Consider the following 19363-nt stretch of genomic DNA (forward strand, 5'->3'; position numbering starts at 1 on the left):
AAAAGCTACACCAAAGAGAATTAGTTCCCAGATGTATTCATGAAGATAAGGGCCACCTCTTTTCAAGAAAGTGTTTGCAGCTATAAGGAAGAATTGACTATAGACAAAGGAAACGCCAGTGATTTTTTTTTTTTCACAGAAATGTCCTGTAAGAGGGCATGACCCCCTCGCAAATCAATGCAGAGTGTTCACAGTGTGGCACTGGCTGCCACATTGCCCACCTTGAATCAGTCCACTCATGGAAAAAGTTCTTGCTTGCTTTTCCCCAAATGTCATGGATGTGAACAGGTCTCAAAATTAGGCGTGCATCCCAGGGGTTGCTGTGAACACTCCTTATTTCATAGTATTGCTTTCTTCCATGGAGCTAGAGAATCAGGTAAGAGAAAAAAGTGAATGTGGTTATGGAAGGAGGGAAGAAAAGAAAGAGAAAGGAAAGGAAGGGAGAAAAAGATGAAAGGAAAGGAAGTGAGGGAAGAACTGGGGGGAGAAGGAAGTAAAGGAATGAAAAGAGGAGGAAAAAAGCAAGGAGAGAGAGAGAGGAGAGAGGCCCGCTGTTGTCAAACCCTGGCTGGTTTACACGGAGGAGCCAGATAGCCTCCCAGTGAAAAGCTGAGATTAAGCTCACAACATAATTTCCATTATGTTAATGTTGCTTTAAAATATATTGCACAGAGTGCTGCAACAATCAAATTATCAATTATAATGTCTACTCAGAGTAGAAAAGTGTTACAAACAGAGGGCTGATTACTGCTTCAGTACATCCAATCTGCATACTCATTGTTCAGTACAGGGAAAACAAATTATCTTGTGTTGGCCCCAGTTCAAATTTAATTAAATGAGTGCAAAGCAATTATAATAAAGTACAATAGTGTAGTAATGAAAGGAAAATAACTCATTAACCTATTAATCTTTATTTATGTTCCTCTCAAATAACTATGTAATTTCTTTATCACCGCATCCCATAAGAAAAAGTAGGGTCTCACTGCTCGTGGCCTGGTTTAAAAGGTTCTATTTGGTTAAGATGCCTTCACGGCCACCATTATATCAACTTCCCTTAGCTCGGGGCCACCCCAATCTCCCGTCATGCTCTCTGCTTGAACATGGTCTGGATTTAGCATTCCTCTCTCACACATCTCTGACGCTTGTCATATGGGCAAGGTAGATCTCTCTGGAAGCCGAGATGGGCAGAGGCATCTTCCGACATCTGTTGAGCAAAGGAAGAGAGAAAAGAGAATCATTGTGGTTTAGAGAAAGGTCAGGCTTTAAGGTCTGAAGAGGTACCAGCAACAGCTAAGAACACCCAGCAAACTCACCCTGGGTCACTTGTTCTGCAGATGAAGAAGTGGAGTTTTGGAAGACAAAAGTGTTTCGCCTAAGCCTTGCCATTTACAAGGAGCTGATCAAGGATTCTAATTCAGGTCTAGACTGCTTAAATCCTCATTTCGTTCCTTCAGAACCTCTCTACTCAAAGTGTGGGCCACCACTGACTCACAGCTTTGGCATCTCCTGGAAGCTCAGTTGGTAGAGCCCCAATCCAGACCAGCAGAAACAGAATGTGCATTTGACAGGATACTCTGGGGATTCATGTGCGTGATGAAGATTGCGAAGTGCTGGGTGCCACAGTGCCTCTCCTGGAGACAGCAGAGCTCAGACAAGGCTCAGGGGTGGGGACTCTCTGAGACTCCTCATACCAAAGAAGAGCTCAACATTTCCTTGCAACTCACAGCACCTTGAGGTGACCTTGGGATAATCTGGGGTTGACTCTGGCTGCTATTTACAGATCATTTGAGGTCAGGGCTGAAGATGGAAGTATTTTTTTCTTTTTCTAGCCCTGCACCTAACCCCTAAACCTTCACATTTCTGTACAAGGAGAACTTGGAAAAGAGGGAAGGGGAATACATGAGAAGCTGATGAATGGAAGAAGGAAACAGGTATTTGTGAAGTTTCTCCTTTGTTCCTGGAGACCATCCATGTATTACTTCATTTAATCTCCATGACAAACACCCTTTTAAGATAAGGTGACCGACAAGAAGTTTAAGAGTTATGTCCAGTGTTGCCTACACACCTGGTAAGTGACAGAGGTGAGCTTTGCTTGTCTTTAATGTTTACACATCTACCACACAGCATTCTCTAAAAAGAAAGGACACAGAGACCAGGAAAGGCAGGCAAGATGAAGTGAAAGAAAAAAAAAAAAAAAGGTAGTGTGACAATCGTGAGTGCTGTTCATCCTCCATTTCTTACTCTTTGAAACGCCTTGAGAATTACACTTCCTGTCCCCCTTGAAAGTAGGAGGGGACCCTGTGCATAACTTTGGTCAATGACTTGCCAGCAGAAGTTTCATGGTTTGTTTTTAGGTTAGACACTAAGTTACTTGTGGCTTCTCTACAGAGTGTTCTTCTCTCTGCTGTGGTGTTTGGCAATATTCAAGATGGTGGCTGTGCCATCAACCTGGGTCCCAGAGTGAGTGAGTGTGCTGACCAGAGTCCCACATCAACCTGTGGTGAACACATGATGAGAGTGACCAAAAAAAAACAAAAAAAAAAACTTTGCTTTTTTGAGCCACTGAAGTTTGAGATTGTTACTGTAGCATAACGGAGCCTATCCTGACTCTACAGAAAAAGAGGGGAAAAAATGAAAATATTTAACACTTGTATGTGAATCTTTTTTTCACTTGAGACTAAGAGCGTTTCTGTGAGAGAAGAATTATTCCTCATGAATAATTATTCCACATGATGGACGGAATGTTTATTTTATAGGCAATTTAACAAAGACACACAAGTGTAAGCGTCCTGCCTGACCAAGGTGGCAAAGTTTATAAGTGGCAGGGCCAGGTTTGGAATGCAGGTCTCCTGATGACTAATCTTTCCTCAACACAGAACACTTCTTCCATGATGAGACTAGAGCCCTGTTCCCCTGTCCAACACAAGCCTCAGGTTGGTGTATCTAGTTTGGGGCTAACCCCTCCTTCCCCTCCCCACTCAGGAGGGATCCAAATTATTGGACAAATATCAGGTCAAAGGAAAACAGGTCCATGTAGCTGCCAAGAGATGACTCCATCTGATTTACGCTGGGGACAGAAACCAGTGAACAAAGTCCAGGATGATATCCTTCCTGTGGCCAACTGCAAGGAGCCCTACTGCCTGGATTTGGTCTCTCGCCCTTATGATTGTTTGGGGCTGTTTGCAGGATAGAAAGGCAAAAGTCAGTGATTAAAAGGTTGACCTTTGTATTTAGCCTCAAAAATATTGAGTGTTGGGCTGCAGGTGAGCTCAGTGGCAAAGCACCTGCCTATCATATTCAAGGCCCTGGATTCGATCCTAGGCATTGCAAAAAGAAAAAAAAAAAATAGTGAGTGATAATCACACAAAGTCTCTCTTAGACAACTATTTAACTAATTCACCAAATTAACCAAGTCGCTCCCTTCTTCCTGTAAACCACAATTCTGATAACCCCAGCAGATTGAAGGCTCGTGGCAAGTAGGCTACTTTCTAACATGCCCTTGGCCTGGCTCAATTGCTACGAGTCCATCTCATTTATTCCCAAACCTATTTATTCCAGTTGTATTTGTTCATGCAATCATGTACATTCTGTAACATGAGCGATAAAAGAAACAGATATTTCTGTAAAAACTAGATAGAATACTTTGGAAAGATTTGATGAAGGCAAACAAGTAGGAAGAATATTAGCAAGTTGGGTGTGATGGCGCACAGGCTGAGGCAGGAGGATTGAAAGTTCAAAGCCAGGCTCAGTAATTTAGTGAGGCCCTAAGCAATTTAGCAAGATTCTGCCTCAAAATAGAAAATAAAAAGGGCTGGCAATGTGGCTCAGTGATTAAGTGCCTCTGAGTTCAATCCCCAGTAAAAAAAATAAAAAATAAAAAAATTGGCAAATCTGTAAAACACTAAGGAAAATTGTAAAGATTTATATGCAAACTGCCCTCAGAATATCTTTTTAGTCTCTTAAGGTTTCACGTTTTATTTTAAAGACTCTGAAGTTTCTAGATGATGCATTGTAAGTGTGGTTTATGCAAGAAAGATAATTTAGAAGTCTTCATATTGTAATGCAAAGTATTTTTCTTAAAAAAAAAATCCTAAGACCCTCATCAAATGATTGGCCAAATGACATATGTTTTGTGTTAAAATAAAATTTTAATGTAGCATTTTTAATCATTATTTCACCACTACCTATTTGTCTCAGTTGTTTCTGATGAAAGGACTTTCATGTAACTACTTTTTTCATTTGCCCATATCTCCTTCATCTCAAGGACATATTGCATTATTTTTAAGTGCAAGTTCCTTTGCATATTCTTTGTTGTATGGTTTATTCAATAATATTTCTTGAACAACTACTACATTGAAGAATCAGGCTGTGGACCTGATTGATCAATGAGCCTGCAGTGGAGAAAACACACTTTAAATAAATCATCCCAGCTGGGTGCAGTGGTACATACCTGTAATCCCAGCAGCTGAAGAGGCTGAGGCAGGGGAATCATGAGTTCAAAGCCTGCATCAGCAAAGAAGAGGCACTAGGCAACTCATTGAGACTCTATCTCTAAATGAAATACAAAATAGGGCTGGGGATGTGGCTCAGGGATAATAAATATTTTAAGCTTTGTAGGCCATACAATCACTGATGCAGCTATTCAACTTTGCTTTATGGAAATGTGTATGGCTGTGTTTCAATAAAACTTTATTTTTATAAACAAGTAGCAGACCAGATTCGGCCCACGAGCCTCAGTTTGCCAACTCAAGCTCTAAGTGAGACAGTTGCTAACTCTGGAGGACAACACCATCCTTTTTGGTTTCCTTTAGTTCTGTATGCATCTCTGCAGAAAGTCCCTTTGCTAAACTCTGCTCAAATTATCCAAATTGAGTGTGCCATCTGTTTCTTGCTAGGACCTTAATTGATGTACTTGGCTTTGCATTTCCCCAACACAGGCTTTAATTGCAAAGTAAAAACAATTTTAAAAAAATAACAAAAATGGAGACTATGACCTGTTCCTATGTGGCAGGGACCTGGTGCCTGACATGTACTCATTCGTCCCTAAATACTACAGAATTTTTTCGCGAGTTGTAATATGCTCTAAAAGTTGACCAGAGAGAAAATAAATAAACCTTTTTTCCTGGAGCCTGGAGTTGCAATCCTGCTGCCCTACTTGTCCACTTCTAATGGAATGGAGGTCTATTCTAATTAAACAGGAAAATACATCTTTTCACAAGGGGAGAACGGAGGGCATTGTACTCCGGGCCTCAAAGAAAGCATGCTTTAATAAGAATCCTTTTATAATCCCGGCTTTTATTTGTAGCTTCCCAAAGCTTTTGCTGGTAATAAAAGGATTGTAAAGTTGACAAATATAAGCAGGGACAAAGAAGTTTGGAGAGATAATGCCTTGGTGAATGGGCAAGTATCTGAAAGTGTATTGATCCCACAACACGTAGAAGATGATCACAAAAAGCCAAAGCTACCATCAATCAGGGTGATATTTCTATTACAAAGTAAAAACCTCTCCAGCTAGCACAGTATATTCCTCATATCATGCAGAATTATGTTCTGTGTTGAGAAAAGTAATGCAGGACCAAATGGCTCTGAAGAGCTGGATTCAAGTCTAGAATGATAGCCCCTCTCTGAACCTACTGCATTATTACACCTAATCAGTAAATGGAGCTGTGGCAAGTATATTGTGCCACTATGATGATCAGCAACAGCATCCACTGCTCCTTTTGATGATAGCTTCCAATTCCAATGAGTCTTATAGCTCATTTTAGACAGCACAAGGGCGTGGAAGTGAGGATGTGCACCTTCAGTCTCTTAGAATCCTTCCACTGTGCAGAAAGCCTGGGCTAGCCTGCTGGAGAATAGGTACACTCTGGAGGAGAGCTAAGGCAGCCAGCCAAAAGCCAGTAGCCACCAGAAGCATTGCCGCTTAGCTGATCCACAGTACCCCGTAGTTACACCTGCACCCCGTGCAGACCGGAAGAACATCTTACTGAGCCCACATTAAATTGCTGGCTCACAGATACCGAGCCAAATACACAGTTGTTTTAAACTATTCTGTGTTGAGGTAGTATATTACTCATCAATTGCTAACTAATATATACCCACCCACCCCCAGATTTTTTATTTATATGAGCCAGTAATTTATCTTTTTGTTTTTGTCAATTTAGGTTGGGTATTCTGTCATTTGAAGTGAAAAAGCAAAAAAAAAAAAAAAAAAAAAAAAAAGATTCCTAATACATCAAATATGCCTTCATTCCTCCAACCAGATAGCATTGTCAGGGATCTTGTCTTATCTGGATCCAAAGCTAAGTGACTTATCAATGAATAGTAAGCAATTGACATGTAATATTGAAAAGATTCACAAATCACATTTTGAAGAGCAAAGGATAGATTTGCCCTCGAATCTACAAAGCCATCTCTAGGGGTATTGTAGTATACATGGCTTATCCTGTCTTAGTCTGTGTTCTATTGCTGTAGCAGAATATCTGAGGCTGGATATAGTATAAAGAATAGAGGTTTATCTAGTTCACATTTCTGGAGGACCAAGAGCACGGTGCTAGCATCTGCTTGGCTTCTAGTGAGTTCCTTGTGCTGCATCACATCATGGTGAGACGCAGACAGAGAAAGGGCACTCATGTCAGGAGCATGTGTTCCATAGAGACCAAGGGAAGGCAGGAGGGGTTTTTATAACAACCTAGCCTTGCAAGAATTGGTCCACTCCTGTACGAACTGACCCAGTCAAGAGAGCTAACTCAGTCTCTGGAGAAAGACATTAATCCATTCATTAAGGGTGGATCTCCCTTGAGCTGATTTTCTCTTAAGGTCTATCACCTCTCAACACCATCACATTGGAGACCAGGTCTCCACCACATGAACTGGGGAGTCAAACCATATTCAAACCACACCGCTCCCTAACAAAAACCTGAAAGATACAAGGACCTTCTCCAACCAAACCCATAGACAAAAACAGATGCATCTTATAGTGTCCAAAGAACCCAACTCAGCCTTCATTCTCAAGGGAATCCAGAAAATTCTGGGCCTCAATTCTACCCTCCTTGCTATAGAAACCTGGAATTAAGTGTCATCTTTTTTTTCTAAAATAAAATACGAGCATGTACTGTTTCTAGGCAAGAAGCCCAGATTCGTCTGCCCTTCCTGTCCACGAGGACACCCTCTATTCATTTACTATAACTTGCTGCATTATTCCTACAATTTATTTTCTTATTTTAAAAAAGAAACAGCTGAAGCAAGGTTCCCACAGGGATCATACCCTACTCCAAGAAAAAAGTGGAATTCACCTGACCTACTCTCTCTGTGTCGAAATGGAATCCAGCAACCAATTCTCACCAACTGTGAATGAATTTTGAGTATACATTTGGGAAGAGGGAAGGAAAAAGAGGGGGACATTATTTTTTATTCTTAAATCAGAGGATAACCAATCTGTCTCCACCCCAAGCAAAATTATAGTTTAAGTTCTTAAGTGACTGAATTTCCCTCCCCTCGGAGCTGCAGACAAGGATCAGAAGGAAGAAAAATTTGTTGAAGACTGAAAAGAGAAATATCCTTGGTGGATGGAGAAAACGTGTCTCAGCCCAGAAGTCAGGAGAGGGAGTCACCGGCTGACATTTCGCCTTCTCTCTAAACTCTCCCAGGCCTCAACGGCTCTGAATTTCTCCTTTCTTCTCCTCCTCCTTACTCCCAGGCCTGTCTCTTTAGGTTCAAGGAAAAGTCCAAGATAATAAATTCCATTTACAAGAAAAGAAAGACGTGGGTAAATTTACTGTCTCTCCTTCCACCTAGACAACTGGTATTGGTTCTGAAAATTGCCATGGATCAGAGTGAGGCTTGGGAACCTCTTAAGCCTGCCTTCCTCAAGCAATTACAAGAAGAATGGAGAGACGGCATATTGGGGCATTGGGTGCCAACAGAGAAGAACTTCAGGAGGCAGATGAGTAGAGGGAACTAGGAGAGGTAACCTGGTGGGGATGCAGGGATTTGGGAACATGAGAAGACTCAGTTGAAGGAACTAAGCATGAAACTGGCAAAGCAGGAGAAATGGTAATGCAAATTAGGGGGATGGGAAGGAAAAGTAGGAAGAACACATTTAATTCAATTGTCTTCCCTTATCAATGGGGGATATGTTCCCAGAGCCCCAATAGATGCCCAAAACCCCAAGTACACTGAAATTTATACACCCTATGATGATTCTTCCCATACATACATACATGAAAAAAATTAATCTATATATTAGGCACAGAAGGAAATTGATAACACTAATAAAAGAATAATTGTAGCAATACATTGTGTTAACAGTTATATGAATGTGGTCTCTGTCTCTCAAATACCTTATTGTACTGTCCTCATTCTTATTCTTCTCATAGACTGTGGGTAACTGCAATGACAGAAAGCCAAACCACCGATAAGGAGGAAATACTGCATTATAAAATGCAAATTCCATAACAAAATCTTATGGCCCTACATTATTAGGGTACCCTGCTCCTCCGCCCCCTTCAGCCTCTTCCCCAGAATGGCTCCATCTTATCCCAATTACACTAACCTTCTTTCATTCCCTCAAATACTTGTTCCTGCTTCCGGATCTTGCCATTTGCTGTTTGTCTGTCTGTTTGTTTGTTTTACTGCCATAAAAGTTTTCTTTCAATCCTTGAGGTCTCAGCCCAAATACCTCCTCCTGCCCATCACCTTCTACTCTAGAACATTCCCCTTCATGACCCTTCACATTTGCTAAAACCACCTCGTGTCTGCACTTGTCTACTCGTTACTGTCTGCTGTGGAATGTCAGCCCTGTCCTTGTTTGTTTTGTTGACTATGGAGTAACCCCCCGGCCCAGCACCTGGCCTGACCCACAGTAGGAACTCAGTAAATACTTTTTGTTTTTGTTTTTGTTTTTTAATATTTTTTTTATTTTTTAGTTCTCGGCGGACACAACATCTTTGTTGGTATGTGGTGCTGAGGATCGAACCCGGGCCGCACGCATGCCAGGCGAGCGCGCTACCGCTTGAGCCACATCCCCAGCCCCAAGTAAATACTTTTTGAATGAAATAAAATGGAAAAAAAATGTGTAAGCTTGAGAAAAGAAAAAAAAATACCATTAAATGGTTATTTAATAAAATATTGACTAAATAACTATTAATTTATTTCATAAAACAAAAATATTAGTGGTCCTCACAATAAATGTGCTCTTCATATTTCTCATTGGTGCCTCATGAACCATCATAGCCCCTAGGGCTTATAATAGTAGGGAGCCAAGAGAGAAAGGAGGACAGGTGGCCAAACTTGAGGGACCCAGGAGTCCAAGTGTGCAGTCTCAAACATGCTTTACGGTGGCATATCCTGTGGAGCAGGGAGAGTGGTTTAGAATTGCCAGAATATGGTGAAAATAAAAGTAAGACAATGGTAGTCAATTGTATTATTTTTAAGAAATTCTCTACAACCTACGCAGCCCGGTTGCCTGCACCCTGGGTGGATGCTCCGACCTCACACCCCACCCCCATGTTCACACTCTGCTGGGCTGTTCCGGTACTTGACTGCACACATTCACTGGGAGAGCAGGTGTCCTCGAAGGCACCCTGGAGGGCCCGCTCCATGACAGCATACCTGTCCCTACAAACATACACAGAAGCGAACCTGGTAAAAATTAGAATCTCTGCCCTGGCTACTGGGACTCCTTGCCCTCACGTCACTGAAACACCTTGCCAGTAAATAACCCTATACCTGCAGGCTCCCTCTCCTCCTGCCCCTGGCAGAACTCCCTTTCCTTCAGCTAGCCTCTCGGGAGGGCACACAGAGCTCTATTTATGTCCACAAACCATGCCAACCAACAGCGCCTGGCATCCCCACTCTATTAGTGGCACACCTGGGCAAAGATACAAATGGAGTGGGGCTCAGGGAGGAAGAGAACTGGTCTCCTTATCCTGACATAATGAAGCACATGATGGCAAGAGACCTAGGGATTAGTCACACTGACTGCTCACCTCCATGCTGGCCCTTCCACACTCAACCAAGTATGGCTGTTAGCACAAGGATAATGCTGAGCTCGGGACCTGTCACCCTGCTTCCTGCCATTGGACACACATTCCAAAACCAGTAGGCTACCCTACGCACAATAGAAATCCACTCCGTGTGCTACCTCTGCTTTTGAGTTCCTCATTGGTCTTCTCATTTCTTCTTCTGTCTAACTTAGCAATTTTGTGTTAGTACTTTCTATTTAGTCAAAAAACATATTTATTTGTGCCCCCAAAATACTACCCAGAGACAAGCATGTCAAATATCTTTGTATATTTGTAAGTATCATACTAACAGTTGGTATACAGAATTCTAAGGGTGGTAAAAAATCAGTAGGGGGCACTTACAGGGTGGTAAGACTCAGAGGTTGCATTCGTATTCAGTGGCAGAGCGCTGTGATCAATTAACAATGTCTGCACAAGCTCAGAATGGGAGAAGGACAACTCTTGGGCATATCTGTCACCCTATCAGTAAAAGCTGAGCATTCATGTATTTAAAATTCACTAATATTCCAGCAACTCTGGTTCAAGCAAGAGAATCACAAGTTCAAAGCCAGCCTCAGCAACTTAGCTAGGCCCTAATCAATTTATCAAGACTCTCAAAAAAGGGCTGGGGTATGGCTCAGTGGGTAAGTTCCCCTGGGTTCAATCCCTGGTACCAAATAAATAAATAAATCTAAGATTTACTAATATTCCAAAACATGTTAATTTCCATTTTTGTCTGGTTTAGATTTGAATCCTATATCCTTGGTATCTGGGAACAAGTGATTTTGCTGTGGAGTTTAGTGGAATTTCCTCAGACCCACATCATGAATGGCTTCCCAGTACTCCTCTTCCCTCTTCATGTGGACAACAGTAAAACCTTCATCCAACTAGATGTAAACTTCTTTTTTTTTTCTTTTTCTTTTCTTTTCCTTTATACTGGGGATTGAACCTGAAACACTTCACCACTGAGCTACATTCCCAGCCCTTTTTATTTTTTATCTTGAGACAGGGTTTCACCAAGTTGCTTAGAGCCTCGCTAAGTTGCCTAGACTGGCCTCAAACTTGTGATCCTTATGCATCATCCTCTCTAATCATAGGGATTGCAGGCATGAGGTCACTGTGCCTGGCTAGATGTAAACTTCTCATCAAAAGGGGAAATATTTATTTTCTTTCTTACTGTATTGTATCTAGTACCAAGGAGGTGCTTCGAACATATTTTTTGAATGAACCAAAGACTAAGAGAGAGGGAGGTCAGGAGGGAAGGAGGAAAAAAGTTATGAATGGAGGTGGAAGGAGGAAGGGAAGAAATTCAGCTAGTATTGAAAAGTTATTTATGAGGGCTGTTACTGAGAGTAAATAGAATATAAAAGGGTGTAGAGAAAGGTGTTTATTTACCCAGGACTATGATTTAATATGGTTTGAGTGTGTCCCCCAAGGTTCCTCTGCTGGATCGTGGTCCCAGGACAGTGGTATTCAGGTGGTAGAGGTGGGGCCTAGTGCAAGGTAATTGAGTCATGCTCAAGAGTGAATTTTTTCTCACTAGAGTGAGTTAATACAAAGCAAGGTTACCCCAAATATTTGGCCTCTTCTGCAGGCCCCCCTTACCATTTCTTTTTCCTTTATTGTGTGCTTGGGATTGAAATCAGGGCCTCACATATTCTAAGCATGCACTCTACCACTGAATGCACCTTTAGCCCTCTCTTTCTGTTTCTCTACCTTGCTGTGACAAAGAACCACACTCAACTCTCACTTCCTGCTCCTGAGGGACATGAATAGTTCCCCAGACCAGCTCACCATAGGTGAGCAATACTGCCACCTGTTACACACTTCTGTCTTGCACCAGGACACTGGCCCCATGATGTTTGGATGCTCCAACCACCAGAATCATGAATCAAACAAATATATTTATAAAATATCCAGCCTCAGAAATTTTGTGATAGCAACAGGCAATGGACTAATACATCCAAAGAACATAAGTTTAAGACAAAACAAAAAATGAAATGGCACATATTTGAAGAGTAATTTGGAGTTTGAGGGGTTATTTAAATGTCACTACATATGAAGGATAAAATTATAATTAGAGTGATATTTGGTACCTAAACAACAGTGGTACTGGCCTCACCCATTTCTCAGCCCAGAGCAGGGACAACGCATTATTTTTGACTGAATATCCAACAATGTCTCTTTCTCATTAGGATTTACTATGCATGCATGCAAATGAGAGGGAATTTAAGTCAGAGTACTAAGTTTCCAGGTCTGAGTTAGAAGTAAGCACTGTTTCAGCCCAAATAAAAGAAAAAGTGGGATCAAGATTGGGCCAACACCGACCAGAAGGACGTGAAGATGCAGGTGGGGTAGATAGAGGAACTGAGCTCTTGTGATGTAAAGTCAGGTGGACTTGGTGTTGGGTCTCAGCTGCAGTCCCTTCTGGTCATATGACTCTGAGAAAATCATTGCAACCTCCTAAGACTCAGTTTGCAACTCATCTACAAAGTGGGATTAAAATAACATTAAATAAGATAATGCACACAAGGCATTTAGCACATATTAAGCAAGTCATAATCATTAGCTATTATTACTATTACTTTTATTGCTGTTATTATTATAGCCAAAATGCCTATTGTAAGATTGAGCATATATCAAATGTTCCTTTCTAAGAAAAATAGATCTTGACTCTATTTTTCAGCTTACCTTATAGTTAGATGTAGCCTACAGACTGGGCTCTGGGTCTGGCTTACAAAATCTTTCACACTCTCTCACCTCCCCTCATCTTCCAGTCAGATCCAATGGAGGACTTCGAAGTCCAAAGGGATAGTTAAACCACTGGATGGAAAAAGCATGATCCATGAATGATTATGTGGAATTAAGTCCTGCAGTAAATGCCTTGTGTAAATCATCTCATTTAATGTTAACTCCGTTCTGTAGATGAGCATCGAACTGGGTTTTAGAGGGCTAAAATGATTTCCCCAGAGTCATATGATCACACCAACACCTTCTGACCCACAGTGCATAGGAACGTGAGCTAAAAATGCACATTCATCTTTCCCATGTGGTTGAAATTTGAGAACTCTTTGTTTTAGCAGCTAATGTTACTTACCCTAGCTAAAACTAAGAAAGTCCTTTAGATGCCTTGTCAGGACTAACAAGAACACACACTTGAACACCATTTTTCTAAAGATCTTCTTTACCACATATCATGTCTTCTGGACCTTGGAATGTGAATTCCTGCTGCTTTCTAGCCAATGTCTAGAACCATTTTTACCACTGGGCACAGAGTCTTCATTCATTGGGGTGCTCTCTAAATGTTTGCCTTCCATGGTATCCATTTTGTGACAGTGAAATATGTGAGAAGCAGAGGGCTCCCTGGATTCCAGTGCTATATTACCTGTATTAGTGAGAACACCAGGCTGCCTCCATTCATCATCCAGTAGCCCACCAGACAAAATGATTCACCCTGGACTTGAAGGTTGAAGTCCACAGAGCATCGTTTTAACTGAACGGAAAGCCACTTCCCTAAAGCAGCAAGAGCTTTACAGAAGAAAGTTGTATTAATGACCTCACTTCTGTGCTTATCAGGAGCAGGCCATATAATCCTTTCCCGGAATTACATGCTGGCCAGTTCAGATAAATAACACAGATCTCCGCCATTCATAATCCAAAATGTTAACAATTAATTTCCCGAAATCAATCCTGAGGGGGACTGGAAACCTAAACCACTAGGCTCAGGCAGGCCCTGCTCAGTGAATTGCTCATGAGTCAAAATTTAAACCTCAAAACTTTGTAACTAAGTGTTGTCAAGACACAGCTGACTTAGGCAATCAAGATAACAATATTCAGCAATAACCTGGGTGAAACATACTCTAAGTGTGAATTAATAAGTCGGCTGACACCAGGCCCCAGATGTTTCCTACTCTGGCAATATGCCCAAAGTGATGATAAGCAGATTTACATACTTAACTAATATGTTTATTTAAAGGAAATTTCCAAATCCAAAATAACATCCAGATTTCTTATTTGGCTGCAGATCAAAAGACATCCTATCAATAAAGACAGAATCCAGGATAAACCTTTTCAACATCTGCTTAAAACCAAACAACAGATTTGAGAGTTTTGAAAAACTTAATTGCAGACAAATTTCACTGCCTCTTACATAAATATATATTTTCATGTCCCTGGGGTGGTTCTGACCTCATCAATTTTTTCGTGTTCACAGTACACGACATTGTTCATTTACCAGCACCAACAAACCTGCCTTTATGGAGAATTCTAGTCCCAAGGTTTTCTTTCAGATTGAAGGATGAATGGGCTCTCTCCCCCATCAGGAAATGTCGAGCAAAAGTCGAGGGCATGAGCTAGAGTTTGGAATGTCCTAGAAAAGAAAAATCCACCCCTCAACCAGTAACTGTTTGTATGTTCATAATTGCCCTAAGGGTTTATTTGGTGTCAATCTCGTATACTTTTAGAAGAGAATATAGAAATAGTAGCACTATAGAGTGTCAATGTTTCTTCTTCTTCTTCTTGCTGATTCCCCAAGGGAGAGTTCAAGAACTGGATCAAAGTCTTAACACATCTGTATGAGTGTGAAGGAGGTGATAATAGGATGGGTGTTAGATTTTTATCTCTTTAGCATGAATTAGTTCGCTTTCCCTAGGTGGGAACTGTCTGAAGTTGGACCAGGTCTGCTGGGCACTGAGGTATTCTTCCTTTGCACTGGCCAGAGCTGTAACTGAACTAAGGACTCAGTTCAGATATTCCCTTTGCCTGATCTGTGTAGTGTCAGGACCAATATTAGTTGGTTGGCCTTGGGATCTGGTGACTTCGAGAGTTAGAAGTCATCCATATTTACTCCCATTTCATCTTTGGAACTTAGTCACATTAAACTGCTGGGACAAATTCTGTCGTAGCCAAGATAGCAAGAAATTTTATATTATTGTTAAGTGTTATGTATTTAGGCCTCCGATGGTTGTGATTGCTGCATCTGTATTGGACATGTAGATTTTTTTTTTCTCATCATCCTTCCCTAAGCAATACCCTAGAACCTCTTTATGCAGTGCTTCTATTGTATGAAGTATTGTGAGTAATCTAGAGATGATTGAAAGTGTACTGGGAGATGTGCTCAGGTTACACGCCAATTCTCTGGCATTTTATGTAAGGGACTTGGACACCCAAGGATTCAGGTGTCCCCAGAGGGTCCTGGAACTCATCCCCCATGAGCTACTAAGGGATGACTTCTTTTGGCAGGTAATGCTTCTGTGCCACAAACAAAATAGGAACACAGGAATCCTCCCACATTCCGTGAAAAGACAGACCTTTCAGGATACACGGCAGAACTGGGCTTTCTGTGCTATGGGTCTAAATATTCCTCCACTCCCCTAGAATGAACTGCTTCCTGCTGGTTACTCCTCCTGAACCCCTTGCACACAACCTCATCATGCCTCTAAATTTTGAGGGTGCATTCTTTTGACATGTCTACTTCCTGCACTTACACTAGAAGCCCATGGATGGCACAGCCATTTTTACATCTTCATAGGAACAGTGTCTAACACAAGACTGGCACGGAATAGGAGCTCAGTGAATTTCCTATGAAAGTCTGAATTTCCTATGAAGGAAGGAATGATGTAAATTAATTGCTCAGACCCTGTTACAGTTTAGATATGGTCTCCTTCAAAAGCTCACGTGTGAGACAATGCAAGAGTTCAGAGGTGAAACGATGAGGGTGTGAGAGCCTTCAACTAATCAGTAAATTACCCCCTGATGGAATTAACTGGAGGCAGGTGGGGTGTGGCTGGAGGAGGTGGGGCATTGGGGGCGTGGCTTTGGGGTATATGCTTGTATCTGGTCAGTGGAGTCGCTCTCTGCTTCCCGATGATCACGTGAGCTGCTTCCCTCTGCCACACGCCATGATGTTGTGCCTCACCTTGAGCCTGAGGAATGGAGCCAGCCCTCTATGGACCTCTGATACCATGAGCTCTCAAATTAACGTTCCCTCCTCTATAATTGTTCTGATTGAGTCTTTAAGTCACAGCAGTGAAAAAGCTGACTAAAACTGACCCCAAAGTCGGAGAGGACTCTTGCTGTTCTGTACTTGTTAAAAGCTTTCAGTCTGAAATTGGACAGAACCAGGATCAGATCTGAGTTCCACCTCCTGCCTCCAAGTTCTCTGTCTCCTTTGAGCCCCATGGTTTATTAAAGGAAAATGATAATAACAACTTCACTGGTGTGTGTGGATTAAATGAACACAAGGGTTTTAGGCCAGTTCCTGGGTCACAGCAAGTACTCTGATTGTTTCTATGATGTATTTTGTGTGACTGTGTGACTCGTTTCTTATAAAATAACTCTTGATGTTTGCTATGAGTAGAATATGATAGTGACAATGGTGATTATGATAAGATAACAATCAGGATGGGTGGCTTATGTTCATTACATATATATTTGGTTACGGGGATTGAACTCAGAAGCACTCCACCACTGAGTCACATCCCAAGCCAATTTTTGTATTTTATTTAGAGACAGGGTCTCACTGAGTTGCTTAGCACCTTGCTGTTGCTGAGGCTGACTTTGAACTCACAATCCCCCTGCCTCAGCCTCCCAAGCTGCTGGGATTACAGGTGTGCACCACCATGCCAGGCCATTATATTTTTTAATCTTCACAACAACCTTGAATCGCAGTTATTATTATCCTGGTTTTCTATTTGTAAGTCAAGTTATATGCAGGAAGTAACAAGATTTGTAAGTAGTGAAGCTGGAATTCAGACTCAAGCTCATCAGAATTAAGCTCTTTCACATAGTCACTCTGTCCCTTTATACAGAAAGGTCTCTGATTCAGAAGAGAGGGTACCTGTTAGCTAAGGAGAGAAGAATAGGCCATAGAATTGGGGTGAACAGATTAATTACTTGGAGAAACAGGGTCAACTTATTTTTAGGACTGCCAGTTAATTCAATTTCACCTTCCCACATTGATTAGGAATAAGTTCTGTAGCATATTCCAAAAAGCACAAATAGTGATTGAAACAGTTACCTTTTTTTTTCCTTCTTATATAAGAAAAGACCAGGGATATATATCCTAAAGCAAGCATGGTTATGTTCCAGTTTACAAGACCAGGTTTCTGCAGTTTTCTACTGAAAACAAGCAGCCAGAATATTATTATCAATAACTAAGATATGGAATCAACTGAAGTGTCATTGACAGATGAATGGGTAAAGGAAATGTGGCACATATACACAGTGGAATATTACTCAACCATTAAAAGAACGAAATCCTGTCATTTTTTGGCAACATGGATAAACCTGGAAATAAGCCAAGTGCAGAAAGACCAGTTCTCACTTATCCATAGAAGTTAAAATAGTTGATTTAATAGAAATGAGGAATAGAAGAGTGGTTACCAGAGCCTGGGAAGGTGGGCATGGGGGTGGGAGAGAGGATGGTTAATGAGCGTGTAGGAGGAATAACTTCTAATGTTCTATAGCACAGTAGAGTAACTATGCTTGACAACAACTAATTGTACATTTCAAAATAGCAAGTAGAAGAGATTTTGAATGTTCCCAGCACAAAGAGATGATAAATGTTTGAGGTAATGGATACACTAATTACCCTGAAGGGATCATTATGTGTTGTATACATATATTGAAAATTTACACTCTACCTTATGAGTATGTATAATTGTGTGGCAAATGAAACATTTCTTCAAAAAAATATATATATACATACATTCAGATATTATATATATGTATGCACACACATATGTGTGTGTATGTGTGTGTGTATGTGTATATTTTAGTTGTTGATGGACACAAGATCTCTATTTTTATGTGGTGCTGAGGATCGAACCCAGTGCCTCACACGTTCTAGGCAGGAACTCTACCACTGAGCTACGTCCCCAGTCTCACAAATAAAACATATTTCAATGTTTAAAAAACAAGCAGCCAGGCAAGTTTCCACATAGAGCCTGGGACTGTCTTCCTCCACCAAGTATTCCTTTTCTGTGGGCCAGAGGAGCCCCTTCTCCCCTCTGTCAGCTCCCCTAAAGACCAGTGGGAGCTCCCGCAGCAGCAGCAGCAGCAGCAGCAGCAGCAGCAGCAACTATACAAGCAGGCCCAAGCAACACTGCAAAGGCTCTGAAAATTAAACTGTCATTGAAACCACAGTCCACGAAAGTAAGCCAAAGACCTCTGTACTGAACCTTATCAGGGTGACTGCCTGTGAAAATAAAAGATTAAAATGGGACCCAGAGTCTTCTAATACAATAACCAGAATGTCCAGGATACAATCACACTCACCATACCAAGAACCAAGAAAATCACCACTTGCACAAGAAAAGACAATCAGATGTGGGCATTGTCTGAGAAGTCTTTTTAAAGCAGTCATCATAAAAACTGTTTCAATAATCAGTTACACATTCTCTTGAAACAAATAGAAAATCTCAGCAAAGAAATAGAAACTGGAAAAAAAAATGATCCAAATGGAAACTATAGAACTGTAAAATACATAACAGAAATAGAAAGGGTGGGTCTCCCAGTGGGGTTAAGCCTCTTCAAAGAATTGCAGAGGACCACTGAATGATCACCACTTAATCTCACTGCCAGTTTCTAGCTGAAAGGGAGGCTGGGAAATGTAGTTTTTAAGTTGGAATGTTAGCCATAGATTGGGGTTTTGTTTATTAGGTTAAAAAAAAAAGATATTGAGTTATTTAGCTACCCAGGTCTGCCCCTGAAACAAAAAGTCAAAGAGTAAGAATGAGAGCAAGGCCCTGGGAGGCAGATTGGAATATGGGCTTATTATGGGTAAGACAGGGAAACATGTGCCTACTATCAAAGATGGTAAGTTGCTTTTGGTTCAGGCTGGCATGATCAAACAGATACCATGATTATTTTATGCCTGCATAAAGACAACTTGATGTGACCTAGTGTCACTAGCACCTTGACAGCCTCACCTTCTGAGAGAGGGCCACTTAATTACCTGATTAATTTGCTCATCTTAATTAACTTGTCCTTATTGTTGATAACCTTGTATTGATTGCTCTGCTGGTAGTAATTAGAAAAGTCGAGAAGAAATAAATGGAGAAGTCGTAAGACGGGAAAGCAGAGCATAGATTCTGTCTCCCAGGAATCTACCATCTAGGCTTTGAGTTTAATACATTTGCTTCTTCATTTGGATAAACATTACAGACACAAATAATTTTTTTCTGCTAATCATGTCTATTCCTTCTACATTCCTTCCTAGAGAATCTGCCCTTTGTCAAAGACTCTATTCTTCTAACCTCTATAATGATCCACTCTAGCAACCAAGGTGGGCCAATCACATTTCTGTGGTTTGATTTTTTGTTTTTTGGGTTTTTTTTTTTTTGGTTGTTGTTGGTTTT

The 19363-nt window shown here is 41.1% G+C and overlaps 1 long non-coding RNA gene across 2 annotated transcripts in view; it reads left to right on the forward strand.

Moving 5' to 3' along the window:
- The first annotated feature begins 1116 nt into the window (after window positions 1–1116).
- LOC144370858 (uncharacterized) overlaps window positions 1117–19363 on the forward strand; it is a 33757-nt gene continuing 15510 nt past the window's right edge. For both annotated transcript variants that reach the window (XR_013430882.1, XR_013430883.1), the window contains exon 1: window positions 1117–2068. This is a non-coding gene — a long non-coding RNA (uncharacterized LOC144370858). The remainder of the gene's footprint in view (window positions 2069–19363) is intronic.

Source organism: Ictidomys tridecemlineatus, chromosome 15 (genome assembly GCF_052094955.1).
Source record: "Ictidomys tridecemlineatus isolate mIctTri1 chromosome 15, mIctTri1.hap1, whole genome shotgun sequence".
Classification (NCBI taxonomy): Eukaryota; Metazoa; Chordata; class Mammalia; order Rodentia; family Sciuridae; genus Ictidomys; species Ictidomys tridecemlineatus.